This window comes from Castor canadensis, chromosome 4 (assembly GCF_047511655.1).
Source record: "Castor canadensis chromosome 4, mCasCan1.hap1v2, whole genome shotgun sequence".
Taxonomy (NCBI): domain Eukaryota; kingdom Metazoa; phylum Chordata; class Mammalia; order Rodentia; family Castoridae; genus Castor; species Castor canadensis.
The window spans coordinates 162,217-175,250 of NC_133389.1; positions in this window are offsets into that span (position 1 = coordinate 162,217).

The window sequence follows — 13,034 nt, forward strand, 5'->3', positions numbered from 1 at the left end:
GGGAACTTCATACTTCAAAATCAGAGCACTGTTCGTTTTGGTTTGGGGGATTTTTTTTGATCTTTTAAATTTTTTTTGTTAATTATGTTTCTTGTGAAATAAGAAGGCTGTCATGGCCAATGTCTCCCACACTTCTAACATTGGCAATGACCTCCAAAGTTGGGAAAATTACAAAAGCTGTTTCAATTTCAGCCCCTCTTGGAAATGTGAAGTCTACCTCCTTAAAAAAGCTGCTGAAATTTATGTGGAGTACAGCAATGGTGAGAAGGTGACAGGCCTCACCTGGGGGTTTTGCATACTTGACCCAGGTAGCATACTTGAAGAACACCCTGCTCCAGCTGAGTTCAGCACACAGGGGCTGCTCTCTGTGGGGAAGGGTCCAGGAAGCTCCTCCAGGTACTTAACAAGGCACTTTTAGCTGGCCTCCTTGGTCTCTTGTTACCTGTACCAGTTGCAAACCCTGAGTCCCGGGCTGCTGGAGGTGAGCACAGAACTCCCAAAGCTACACAGAAAAGCTTCACTTAGGGATGCTTGGGGAAATCTACTCCAAGGGTCTCTGAAAAACTGTGCACAGCTGGTAAGAACCCAGAATGAGCAAGAACAAGAAAGGAGGGTGGGGAGCAAGAGTGAGAAAGGAATGCTGGACTACTAGCACCCTCTGAGAAGCCCTCAGCAGGAGTTTTAATAAAAGCTACAGTGGTATCACATTTGAAAAGGCTTCATGTTCAATTCTGACACTGCCTGTCTTTGATAGACACCATACAATTGAAAGAAATTGCAAGCATCACCTCACAAAGAGAGCACATGAATGCTGCCTGAAAATTCTTCTCCCTTAAACACAACATACTGTGGCTAGGGGTGCAGTTCAGTGGTAGAACCCAAGCTTAGCAGGTGTGAGGTCCTGAGTTTGGTCCCTAGCTCAGAATGAAGGAATGGAGGAGGGGAGGGAAGGGAAGGGAAGGGAAGGGGAGGGGAGGGGAGGGGAGGGGAGGGGAGGGCCTCCTGGTAAACTTCCTTGGGATGGAATGGTGGTTGGCTGAACACAGGTTTTTGTGGGTTAGGTAGGGACATCCCTTCCTGCTTTTCTAATAGAGACCTGTTTTGGTCAGCTGCATTTTAGTTGTGGTACAAGACCAAGTGGTTTTGGCAAATGCTATGGAAAAGATGAAGAAAGGGTTGTGTAAAATGTGGGTCAGGTGAGCTTTTTTGTTGTTGTTTTTTGGTACTGGAATTTGGACTCGGGGCCTTGCATTTGCCAGACAGGCACTCTAGAGCTTGAGCCTCACCACCAGCCCTGTGATCTCCCACCTCTTAAGGTAAGGTTCCCTACAGAGAATCCTCCCAGTGTTGCAGGAAGGCAGGGAGGGGGAAGGGAGATAACTAGAGATAATGAGTGCAGCAATGAAACAGAAAAAACTGGATTCGAGGAATGTCACCTGGATTGAGACCAGAGAAGGTTTGCCTTGCCCCAGACATTAAAATAGCCAATGAAATAGTATGTGACCATATATGGGACAAGCTGTACCTCTCATTTCTGTAACCTGCTCTAAATGTTATATAAAGAAAGAACCATTTGTTCTCGGGGCTCAGCCCTTGGATGCAAATCCGCTGAGTTGCTGTCAGCCTACTTAATAAACTTGCTTCCCAAAAGCTTTGGTACCCCGTCTCTGTCTGAGCCATCCTGCAACATTTCTAGGGACTCATCTGGGATTTGGAGGTGGTGTTCTCAACTCCTTGTCATCAGCTGCCAAGAGGGCCACCCCTGCCAGGCACCACTGGACATATTTATATGAGGGGAGGGAGCCTCTCTCCTGGCTAACTGAGGAGGCGAGTTTTGGCCATACAAAGGAACCCAGAAAGGCTCATGAAACAACTTGGGAGCCCCACTTATCAAACTGGTAAGAACCTGGGTTCAAATTTAGGCCCACCTTAGGAGGCAGAGAGGGAGTCTGATCAACTCCCAACAGAGATACCCATGTAACCACCTTTTGGGGTGAAATTATGTCTCTCAGGTTCAGGGTGTGGGGCAGAAGTATTGGATGTCTGCATGTGAACATGTGTGAATGAGATGTAGCTTGGCTACAAAGCAAGTGTGGATTCCCAATCTGGGGGTCTGTGGCAAACTCATATGGTCTACAGTGAGCCCTAACAGGGCTTTTGGTTTGGGGTTTATATAGACTCACTATGGTTAAGAGACACCTAAATCCCCATGAGGGGAGTGGCCAGAGACAGATGAAGCTAGTGGTGTTATTTGTTTTCCCCTGTGTGCCAGAAAGGAGGACCCCTTATCTCCTCTCCACAACCCTTATCCCTTCCATTTCTGTCTCGGTCTTGACATCTGGTAATGGGAGGAATGGGAGGAGGTCAGAGTAAGAACACCCAACTCAAGTATATGCTTAAGAACTTTAAAAGGGGATTTAATGGAGATTACAGAGTCAAGCTGACTCCCTGGAAGCTTAGGACCTTCTGTGAAATGGATTGGTCTGCTTTTGGTGTAGGATGGCCCTTACAGGAGTCATTCAATAAGGTCACAGTAAATAGAGTTTTTGAAGTGGTTGTAGGGGGGCCTGGACACTCAGATCAGTTTCCTTATATTGACTTCTGGCAGGATGCAGTCCTTAGTCAGCCCACGTGGCTAAAGCCTCACCTAAAGGAAGCATGCAGGGTCATGATAGCCAGGGAGGCAGCAGCTTTCTAGTGCAGGGGGAAATGTAAAACACCAGGGAAACCCATATTAGTGGGGGACCCTGAGGAGACCCTGCCTCCTTATGTGCCACTGTACCCACCTTTGCCACTGCCTTCCACCCCTTTGCCTCACCCTTGGAAGGGGAAGCAGCATTAGACAGGTAAGACCCAGAAGCAAATATGCCTCCAAGGATGAGCCCAGGAGTCCTTGAAACTGCAAAACCCCACCTTCCTCAGGCCCCATGAACCTCATGCTCACTCTGAGCCCACCAATCCTCATTCCATAGCTCCCTGAGGGTCTGGCCCCTAGGTTCAACCAGAAACATTTAAATAGTCCCAATACAGGCCTAGCCTCCCTTCTGGGACCATCACCCTGCAGATGCACCTGAGAGAGGTCCAGGGCCCAATATATATGGCTAATCAGATACAAGGAAGGAGGTGGGCATTTGTCTACCAGCCCTTTACCACCACAGACCTCCTAAATTGGAAGCACCATACCTCCTCCTTCACAGAAAAGCCTCAGGCTCTGATTAATCTAACACAGTCCATCATCCAAACTCATAAGTCCACCAGGACAGACTGCCAACAGCTTCTTCTGACTCTACTGAATACTGAGGAGCAACACTGTATAACCTTGTCAGCTCTAAGGTGGCTGGAAGATCATGTCCCTGCAGGTACTTTAAATGCCCAAGCCTATGCTCAGGGACAGTTCCCTGAGAAGGACTCCCGGTGGGGCCCTAATGATGACTGAGATTACCAGCAGCTTAAATGGTATCAGGAGGCATTATTAGAAGGCAAGAAGGAAGGAGGAAAAAAGGCCATGAATATGAGTAAGATAATAGAAGTCCTGCAAGGGCCAGATGAGAGCCCCAGCCAGTTTTATGAGCAGCTATGTGAGGGCTTCTGCCTGTACAACCCTTTCAACACAGAGATGGCCAAAAACAAGAGGATGATTAATGCAGCATTTGTCAGCCAGGCACGGGGGGACATAAGGCAAAAATTATAAAAGCTTGAGGGGGTTTGCTGGTATGAATGCCAGTCAGCTTCTGGAGGTGTCCACAAAAGTCTTTGTCAATCAAGGTCAGGAGGACCAATGGGAGGCCAATAGAAAGATGAAAAGGAAGGTGGACCTCCTTGCTGTAGCTTTTGTTGAACAGTCAGGCAGGCCCTGGGATGCAAACCATGGCAGAGAAAGAGGCAATCCCTGTGGATGGCAGTCAGTGCCTCTGGAACAGACTCACCCCAGAGAGGAAATAAGGCAGGACCAGTGTGCCTACTGCTGTCAGGAAGGACACTGGAAAGGCCCAGGGACCCCCAGAAGTCCCCCCAGACCAGAGGCAGAAGCCAAGTTGTTGAAGGAAAGCATCAGCCTGCTCAGGGGAGAAGGGGCCCCTGGGAGGAAGACACTGTCAGGCTGGCCACTTTTGAGGATTATGATGACTAGGATGGGCCAGGCTCCATTCTACTGGGCCCCCAGGAGCCTGTGGCCCAAATGAAGATAAGGGGCCATCCAATTGACCTACTGGTGGACAGTGGCACAACCCATTTGATTGTAACCCAACCTGTGGGCCTTCTCTCACAAAGACATGTGACCATTATCAGCACCACGGAAGATCAGATTCACTGCCCCTTCCTCATAGCTAGAAAATGCAGTCTTGGAAAACATGAAGTAAGGCATAAGTTCCTCTACCTTCCTGATTGCCCTGTGGCCTTGATGGGCAGAGACTTTTTGTGCAAACTAAAGGCACAGATAACTTTTGACTCTGATGGCATGTCAGCCTTAAAGCTGAGAGGGCCTGAGGCCAAGATTCTAACTCTCACCGTTGTGCAGGAGGAGGAATGGTGACTCTGTGCCACTAAGAGATTCCTGAGATGCCTGAACTTCCCTTTAAGATTCCAGGAGTATGGGCTGAGGACAATCCCCCTCCCCCTGCTGACTGGCTTGGAACATACTTTCAGTGGTAGTAGAATTCAGGAGCCATTCCTGTTAGCCATTCCTGTTATCTAATAACACATTCCTCATAAGGCCCAAATTGGGATCCAAAAGCATCTTGACAGACTCCTAAATTATGGGATCCCTTGGCCTTGTCAGTCTCCCTGGAACACTCTCTAACTGACTGTCCCAAAACCAGGGACTGAAGACTAGGCCAGTTCAGGACCTCCAAGCAGTCAACTCAGCAACTGTTACTTTACATCCTGTGGTCTCAAACCTGTACATGCTTTTGGGCCTTGTCCCAGGTGAGGCAAAGTTCTTTACCTGCCTGGACTTTAAGCACACATTTTTCTGCCTGGCCCCACAGAGCCAATCCATCTTTACCTTCCAATGGGATATTTCTAGTACTGGACAGAATGGCCAATTAACTTGGACTCTGTTGCTACAAGGCTTCAAAAACTCTCCCATTATCTTTGGGACTGCCTTGGTTTCCAATCTGATGGCTTTCTTGGCTGACCAGAATGGCTGCACAGTCCTCCAGTCTTTAGATGACCTTCTGTTTGCTGGACCAACTCAAGAAGATTGTATGGAAGGAACTTGCCTCCTTTTCTCCCTTTTGTGGGAAGCAGGATATACGATTTCCTGAAAAAAAGCTCAGATTTGCCAGGATACTGTCAAATACCCCAGTTTCACCTGTCACAAGGACAACATAGACTGGGCCCTGAGAGGAAACAGGCTGTCTGTTCCATTCTGGCCTCCCAAGACCTATGACAGATTAGAGAATTTCTAGGAGCTGCAGGTTTCTGCCAAATCTGGATCCCCAATTACTCTCTCAGCAAAACCCCTTTATGAAGCCACAAAGCAGGGAGAGCAGGAACCCATGGTATGGAGAGAGGATCAAGAAAAGGCCTTCAAAGAAATTAAGAGGGCACTCACAAATGCCCCTGCTCTGGGCTTGCCAAATGTGATGAAGCCCTTCTTCCTATAAGTACATGAGAGACTGGGGACAGCTGTGGGAGTCTTGACCCAGCTGCAAGGTTCCTGGCACCTCCCAGTGGCCTATTTATCAAAACAACTTGATGCAGTTTCCCAAGGCTGGCCACCCTGCCTTCACACCCTGTCAGCCACTGCTGTCTTGGTGGCTGAAGCAGACAAACTTACTTTGGGACAAGAAATCACAGTGTGATTTCCCCACTCTGTTTTGACTCTTATGAATATAAAGGAAATTATTGGCTGACAAACTCCCGAATGGCCAGATATCAGAGCATGTTATGTGAAAAACTGCATATCCAACTGGAGGTTGTTTTAAGACTCTAAACCCAGCCACCCTATTGCCAGTTGATTCAGTCCTCCAGGAGCATGCTGCTTAGAGGTTATAGATGCAGTGTTCTCCAGCTGGCTGGACTTGACTGATCAGCCTATCAGTCATCCAAATGTTGAGCATTGCACAGATGGCAGCAGCTGTGTCTTGGATGGCACATGTTTTGCTGGATATGAAGTAATGACTGGATGCTGTCATTGAAGCATGTCCACTGCCAGTCAGGACCTCTGTACAAAAAGCTGAGCTCATTGCTCTCACATGGGTGCTCCAGCTCACTGCAGGAGCATGGCTAAACATCTATATGGACTCTACATATGCTTTCACTACCATTCATGCCCATAGAGCCCTATATAAAGAAAGGGGGCTCATTAACTCAGGAGGGCAGGAAATCCTCAAACTGCTAGACATTCCATGGGCCCCTAAACAGGTAGTAGTTACACATTGCCAAGGGCACCAATAGGGAGATGCAACAATTGCTTGGAGAAACCAGAAAGCTAAACAAGCAGCCCTGACAAGGGGACCAGCCCCAACTGTCCTGACAGTTGCCTTGTTCCCATACCCCTTAGCTGAAGGGGACCCATGGTACACAACACAAGAACAGGCTTGGTTTAATACTGATGGATGGCGGAAGCTTGCCAATGGCTGCATTGCCATACCTGAGTCACTGGCTCCCACATTTGTCAAGCAGTTCCATGAAGGAACTCACTCAGGGTGGACAACTCTCAAGACCACCTTGGCCCAGTGTTTTTATGTCCTCAAGCTCTCCAGCATAAGTAAGACAGTATGTGAAAGGTGCAGTCTATTTGCTAAAAACAATCTCTGACAAAGGCCTAGAGTGCCACCCCAAGTGCAAAGTGTTGGAGGAATTCCTTTTGAAAACCTGTTTGTGGACTTTATTGAGATGCCGCAGGCCAGAGGATGCAAATGTATGCGGTGTTTGTTTGCACAGGATGGATGGAAGTCTTCCCTACTCAGACCAAGAAAGCCTGGGAAGGCACCAGGTGTCTATTAAAGGAAATCATCCCTTGATTCAGAATACCTGTGTCTATTGGATTGGACAATGGGCCAGCCTTCGTGGCTGAGGCTAGTGGCTAAGGTCTTAGGAATAACTTGGAAGCTGCACATGCCCTACCACCCCCAGAGTCCAGGGAAAGTAGAATGTATGAACAGGACTCTAAACTGCAATTGGGAAAACTATGCCAGGGGACCAACCTACAATGGGATCAGTTACTGCCCACAGCCCTGCTCAGGATTAGGTCTATCCCCACCAACAGGATGGGTCTCTCTCCTTTTGAAATTCTTTTTGGGTGCCCACCCCCTTTAGTCAAGCACCTGCAAAGGGACCTTAAGGAAACAGGTGACCTCAGCCTGAGATAGCAGATGCAGGCCCTTGGGTTGACTCTCTCAAAAATCAATGACTGGGTAAGAGAGACTCCCCATTATCCTGACAACTCCCACGCATTCTTATAAACCAGGGGATGCTGTTTCGTTAAAGGAATGGAATGTCCTGCCACTGAAACCCCACTAGAGGGGCCCCTTTGTTGTTTTGTCCACCCCCACCACAGTTAAGGTAGCAGAGGTTGTTCCCTGGATCCACCAAAGCTGAGTGAAGCCAGCTTCCCTCAAATGGGAGTGCATCCCTGACCCAGCTTCACCATGCAAGATTACCCTCCAGAATGCCTGCACCCTTCCCTGGCAGGACCCCACTTCCCAGGTGACAACAGGATACCATGAACAATGAGACATCAACCCTGCTCTAGCCACTCCAGAAGCTGACTAATCTATGCATGGAAGAAGCTTGAGGAGTTTCCCATCTCAACATTGAGGATGAGTCCCTTCTGTGTTTTCTTCTTGCTAATCTTGGTCAGCTCTCTACCTGGGGACCCCGAGGCCTTAGACTGTGACTCATATATGTGCACTACCTGAGCAGGAACTGCTGTTACCAAAACTCTGGTTTTCCATTCTTATTATTCTTGTGCAGGCAGTTAGATTATGCACCCACAACCATACCACCTACCCAGTGTCCTCTCATTATGATTGTATATCTGTTTTAGTCCCATCTATCACCCTTGGGAGCAATGGCTAGAGGTCTGAAGCTTCACCAGCACTGGGGATCTTATTAGCTGGACACAGATTTACAGCCCCAAAAGGCCAGTATCTATATACTTTGGTGAGTACACCGTAATAGTTAAAAACACTGTCTATCGACCTCAGGGTATTGGAAAACTCCTGTGGAGGCTTGGCCTGGTAGAAAGCTTATATGTCAAATGATAAGTATATGTACCAGGGAGACAACTCTTGGCCAAGAAATGATGCAAGCTGGAACTACTGCTCATGTTGGAGTTGTGTTTCATGGGCTACCTGGCAAAAGAGTGAACCCTCCGTCCTCCTTCATAAAGGAGTAGCAACCTCTAACTGCTCCTTTGGTACCTGTAACCCCATAAATTTTACTATACTTAAGCCCTCAGATTGGAAACAGAAACATAAGATTGGTATAATGATAAATGGAAAGAAGCTTGATCCCAGGGCTCTACTGCACCTCAAATTAGTAACTATTATCCATGAGAGCTCCTCATACCAGGTCTTTCACTCCTTCTACAAGGAGATGCAAAGTGAGTTTCCCACTTTTGGTTTCAGTTAAAACCAAAAACCTGTTCCTCTCACAAGCTGAGTCCATAACTCAAACTCTAAATGTAACTTCATGATATGTTTGTGGAGGAACGAATATGAGAGACCATTGGCCATGTCAGGCAAGAGAAATAAACTCACAGGAGCCCTTTAATGAAACCACTCTCCCCAGCCATGGGGAAAGCTTTTGGATCCCCCAAACCTCTATTATCAGAAATTTCTGTAACCCCCATCCAAAAGGTGAATTCTCCACTCCAGTAGGGCCTTGATCTGCTTGGGACAAAAGTTTTACAATGATACTGCTCAGGAGACTCAGTGGTGGGGGACTCCCAATCACATGGAGCCCCAACCTCACCCATTGGCTAACTTCCATAAGCTTGCAATAGCCTGGAGTAATCTGACCACAGACATAGAGTGGAGGGTGCATAAGGGGCTGCACTGGATCTGTGGGGAATGAGCTTATACAATCCTTCCCAATGACTGGTTCAGATTCTGTGTGCTGGGCACCACTGGCCTTCTTTCTTCTTGCTCCCCTCAGACAAGGTGAAAAATTAGGAGTCTGTATATGAGGAAAGGGTAAACAGGAAAAAGAGAGATGCCCTACAAATAGGAGACTGGAAGGACAATGAATGGCTATCAGAGCTGATCATTCAATATTATGGTCCTGCTACATGGGCAGAGGATGGCTCCTGGAGCTATCATACCCCAGTCTATATGCCCAACCACATCATTTGACTTCAGGTGGTGGTTGGGATTATAACTAATGAATCAGCTAAAACCCTCAACATATTAGCCAAACAGCAGACTAAAATATGCAATGCCATCTATCAAAACCATTTAGCTTTGGACTATTTGCTAGCCTCAGAGGGCAGGGTATGTGGAAAGTTCAATCTGAGTAACTGCTGTTTACAGATTGATGATGAAGAAAAGGTAATTGAAGAGATTACCAACAAGATGAAAAGCTTGCCTGTGGGGAGCTGACAGGCGTATTGAATAAGCTGCATGTTTGAGTTTAGCACAGCCCCAAACCACAGAAGGGAGCAAGCATAGTTATGCCCAGTAAAATTGCATGCTTGATTGGCACAGCCTCAGCTGCAGAAGTGGGCAAGATGCAGTACAGCTGTTTTTTCCTTTAGTGTTTACATTTGGAGAGAAGCTGTCACAGGTTCCTCCTGTTCCTGAGGATCACAGTGTCACACCCCCTCCCCAGAGAAATGCCTCTCCCCCTCGTGTTGCTACTGTATATAATAAACACACTGAAGGTGAGTGGTAGTGGTGTGTCTCCATCCAAGTACATAAGTCTACCTGGCCTCAACTTTATGCATGTTTGGTCTTTGTCCTTTCTGGCACCTCCTGTCGCCCCCCCAGTTAAGGTTCCTAGGACAAGTTCATGAGGTATGTGAGAGGTGGTGCCTGAACAGGGACCTGAGAGCAAGGTGATGCCTGGACAGGAAACTAACTATGGGGGAACTTGAAGCCTGAGATGAGGAGACACTCTCCGAGAAGCGCATGCAAAAGAAACAAGTAAGATGTGAGGGGAGAGTGAGTTGAGTACAGCCAGGTATAAAACCATGGGACAGAGTGAGTCTAAGGACTGAGAGCTCTATATACAGGCTTTAAAAGCTATGTTAAAGATTAGAGGAAGCAGAGTCAGGTGGCTTCAACTTATGCAGTTTTTAGATTTTGTACAGGATACCTGCCTGTGGTTTCCTGAAGAAAGCATGGTAAATTTAGAAATATGGAACAAGGTAGGGGATGGGCTGAGGGCACGCTCGCTATGCAGCTGAGGGGCCGGAATGCACGCCCATTTTTACTTTTGCTTTGTGGTCTTTGATTAAAGATTGTTTGGGGCCTACTCCCTCACATAAAGCCTCCTCGGTATTCGAGCTAGGATGTGGGGCTCACCCTTTACAGTCAGGCAGTAACCCTTAAAGGAAAAACATGCTGTGGTCGGCGAAGCCACTGAGCCATCAGCTCCACCTTATGAGGATAGGTTTTCACATAAAATTACAATTCAATTCAATGATGATTCGCATTCTGATTTAATGTCAGATGAGGAGGGCCCTCTGGCTCAACAAGCACAGGGAACCATGATTTGGAGGTCCCTCCATGGGCCAAGAATTTTTCTATTCTTGCTAAAAGTCCCCTGCAGGCTGCCTTGCAGGCAGCTCACAGTCAAGGAGAGGATACCGCTGGTTTTAAATGTTACCCTGTGCTCAAGGCCAGACCCTAACAACCTTGGCATGGAACAGAGATTTCATGAAAAGATTCCATTTAAAACTTTAAAGGAGGTGAAACAGGCCTGTACAATGTATGGCTCTACAGAGCCATTTATGCTGGGGCTATCACAGACTGTGGTAGGAGATACTGCCATGCCTCCAGATGACTGGACAGGGCTGGCTAAAGCATGCCTCTCTCCAGGTGATTACTTGCTGTGGAAAACAGGTTTTGTAGACTTATGTCAGGAGTAATTTGGCCCATGGTCTACATATCACTGCAGATATGCTTACCAGAAGAGGCCTTTTGAAGGCATAGATAAGCAGTTACAGCATCCCCTCAAGCTTATCAGCAGATTGCTGTTGCAGGCACAAGGGCATGATAAGAACTACCCAAAAAAGGAGAAAAGACTTTGGAATTAACTAGCATTCTCCAAGGTCCCAATGAGCAATATCAAGAGTTTGTGGCATCCCTCGTGCAAAATGTAGGCAGGATAGTGGCAGATGCTGAAGCCAGAAACATACTGGTAAAACAGCAGGCTTTTGAAAATGCTAATAAGGCTTGTAAAACAGCCCTTCAGCCATATAGACAAAGAGTTATTCTGCAGGAAATGATTAGAATCTGTGTAGATGTTGGGCCAAGTCACATCCAGGGTATAGCTTTAGCTGCTGCCTTAAAAGTGTTTTGCCCTGGGGGAAAGAAAAAGGAGCATATTTTTCCTGTGGAAAAGAGGAACATTTTGCTAGGGAGTGTCAGAATAAGCCCCAACCACAGCAAGGTATTTCAGGGCTTGTCACTGGGCCACCGACTGGCACCAATGTGCCCAGGGCTTGACCCCTCCCCACACACACACGTCCTTGGTGTGGAGGTGAAAACATTGGGCAAATGAATGTCACTCCAAAACAGATATAGATGGGCAACCCCTTATAGGGCAGGGAAACTTCCAGCAGGGCTGGCCCCGGCCCTGTCAAACAGTGGGGGTAATCATCATGCAGGCTCCTTACCAATACCCACCATTGAAAACCTCTTTCATGCCACCCTAGGAAGCACAGGATTGTACTCAGTCCCACCTCCCTATACGTATTAACACCTGACTTGGGAGTGCAAGTTATCCCTATGGGGGTCTATGGCCCTCCGCCCCAGGGCACAGTGGATTTAATATTAGGGAAAAGTAGCACAACCATAAGAGGATTACAGGTTTATCCAGGTGTGATTAATGAAGACTGTACTGGGGAAATAAAGAAAATGACCTAGGCACCACGTGCCTTTGTAGCAGTATCCGCAGAGATAAAAATAGCTCAGCTGGTTATTCTCCCACAAGGTGTTAACTCACACCCTATGGGGAGCTGAAGGAATTGGTTCCTCTAATCATGCCTATTGGGTACAACAAGTAACAAAAGATAGGCCGGAAATGACTTTGTTCTTAAGTAAAAAATGGTTTGGGGGACTTTTGGATACCGGTGCTGATGTCTCTGTAGTAGCTACTAGACATTGGCCAAAAAGTTGGCCTTGCCAGCCCTCTGTTGCCGATCTGCAAGGGGTGGGGCCACTCATGGCCCCTCCAGAGTGCTCAGCAGATCTGTTGGAGGGATGAAGAGGGAGACTCAGGGCTTTTTGCTCCTTATGTCCTAGACAATCTTCTGGTCAATCTATGGGAAGAGACTTATTAGAGGGTATGGGAGTTAGGACTCTGCAGTCCTAATAGTGTGCTCTCTCACCAAATGTTTCAACAAGGTTATAATCCCCTTAGGGGATTGGGAAAATATCAACAAGGCAGGTTACATCCTGTTCAGCCTTTAGAGAATTTAGGAAGAACAGGGCTAGGATATCAGGCAGTACAGCCTTTTCAGTAAGGGCCCTGGTCCAACAAATTAATCACCCCCCTTTCAAACATACACCCCAGATTACTTGGTTCTCAACAGATCCAGTCTGGGTGGACCTGTGGCCCTTGACTGGGGAGAAATTAGTTGCAGCCACAGCTCTGGTGGAGAAAAAATTAAAGGCAGAGCATATTGAACCTACCCACAGCCCTTGGAATACTCCAATTTTTGTGATTAGAAAAAAGTTAGGAAGATGGAGGCTCTTACAGGATTTAAGAGCTGTCAACAGAGTAATGCAGCCAATGGGAGTGCTCCAGCCTAGCCTTCCCTCACCTACAGCTATTCCATTAAATTACTCTTTGCATTATTGATCTTAAAGACTTTTTTTTTTTTTTTTGCCATTCCTCTCCATCCAAAAGACAGAGAAAAA